We start from the raw sequence: 2,188 nt of genomic DNA on the forward strand, positions 1-2,188 counted from the left end.
TAGCCTACATCAGTCTTCCAGTCCGTTAGGATGAAGCTTTACCCTTTTCAGCCCACGGCAGCTTGTGTGGACTCCCCATTTGATGGTGGTGCTTCTGAACTTCAGCACCCCAGGGTGGTGTTGGAGCTTCCAGCTGAAGAGACTGGTGGAGCACTGTTGGGTTTCAGGACAAGGGAATTTGGGGAGTGAGGCTCCAGGCCCTGGGGATGTCTGTGTGGACATGCAGGTGCATTGGTGAAGCTGCTGGAGATGCTGGAAGTGATGTTGCAGAGCTGTGGAGGGCCTGCAGTGCCATTGTTCAGGTCCCATGGGTACTTGGGTGCCTACACGGGGCATGGGCAGAGGTGGGGGGAGTCCAGAAGCTGAGGGGTAATGGGTATGTGGGACCACTTGGGCTTCGATGAGCTGATATTACCCACCATCCAGACACAGACCCTCTTCCCTCCTCTGTCTGAGCCGAGGGGATCCTCCCATCCCTGGCTCCTCTTGGATTGTCATAGACTATTGGCCTCTGCCATGAGATGGCTCTTGATGTAATTGGGCCACCTGGTTCTCCTCTTCCTGCCACAGCTACTTTCACCAGACTTGCCCTTGGCCCAGGCTCACTGCAACCCCTTGCACCCAACAGTCACAGAATCACAGCATGGTTTGGGTTGGAAGGAACCTCAAAGATCACCTTCTTCCAACCCCTGCCATGGGCAGGGACACCTTCCACTATCCCAAATGGTTCCAAGCCGTGTCCAATCTGGCCTTGGACACTTCCAAGGATGGGGCAGCCACAGCTGCTCTGGACAAATGCAGGAGTTCTCACACAGAATTCAGTGGTGGAACACCCTTTGGGTGTGCAAGGACAGGACTTTCATCAGGAACATCCCCTCTGTCCCAGACACTGCTCAGCATCACCCCATGGGGTGTGGAGGTTCTCTGACCCCTCTTCTCTGCAGCCACAGCCCAGGAAAGAGCAGGGCAGCACCACTGTTCCATGGGCATGGATACTTCTCAGGGCAGGGCTTCAGCAGCACGTGGCTTCTCCAAGCAAGGACAGCCTTCAGGAGAGGCACAATGTGTCTGTGTTCCCCAAAGTCCCTGGGCACAGCCTTCTTGGGCAGGGAACTCCAGGGTTTTCTTTGGCACCTGATTTCTCCTCCACTGAGGTGGAGCACCTAAAACTCTTTGAGGAACTTGGTGATTGAAGTTCTCCGTTTATCCTCCCAGACAGCTCTTCCCTCTTCTTTCACCTCTGCCATCTGGGACTGCTGAGGAAGGAGGGCTCCCAGCTGGCATCTCAGCGTCTGCTAGGGCAGATCAGAGACGCCGGAGCAGAACCACCACATACCCCATAGTCTGTGCCAAGGAGAGGAGCTCTCTCCCTCTCTCCATTTGGCTGGAGAATGTCCTAAAATCCTGGCTGAAGGACCAGAGGAAGCCACTCTGCACCTTCACTGAGTCTGATCCATGAAGGACATTTCCTGACTTCCATTGCTTATGTCACCTCCATGTCCAAAACAAGAATTCACCTTTCTTATTCCTCTCCCTCTGCCTGGCGTGGCCAGCTGGGAGCTGGAGACTGCACATGGGTTCAGCTGTACCTGGGACGCTGTAGCTGGGTCACCCTGAGCTGGTGCCAGGGCCCCAAGGGCAGCAAAGGAGGCACCATGGAGTTGCTCAGAGGTGCCACTTGTCCTGCCCTATAGACCGGGCAGGGCTTGGAGCACAGGCATTGTTTGGTGGAGAGCTGCAAATCCAGGGGCAGCTCCACATCCACCAGCACCCACCCAGCCCTGGCCACCCCTTTGGTGGTGGGGAATGCTTTACATGGCTAGGAGCTGCCAGAGCCCGTGGGTGACACAGGGCAGGGGGCTCAGGTGGCAGCAGGGTGCGTCACACAGTCCTGGTGGCTGCAGCCAACCGCTGCAGGCTTTGCAAGGGCAAGAGAGAGATACTGCAGTGCAAACTCTCCTTGGCTCTACAAAGCCATATGTTTTCCAAAATAGCTCTTCAAGGAAAAAAGTATTAATTCAGCAAAACATCTGAAAAGCCTTTGGTGTGCTCTGGTGCACTCTCGGTTCCTCGAGCATGGATCCCCCGCCCTGTGCAGCAGCTGGCCGAGCTCAGCGTGCCGAGAAGCACCGTGCTGGGACTGGCTGCTGCAGGCGGCGGATGCCGGCCCACGCGGGAAGGGCCAAAA

The sequence above is a fragment of the Corvus brachyrhynchos genome, unplaced genomic scaffold (genome assembly GCF_000691975.1).
Source record: "Corvus brachyrhynchos isolate BGI_N302 unplaced genomic scaffold, ASM69197v1 scaffold369, whole genome shotgun sequence".
Classification (NCBI taxonomy): Eukaryota; Metazoa; Chordata; class Aves; order Passeriformes; family Corvidae; genus Corvus; species Corvus brachyrhynchos.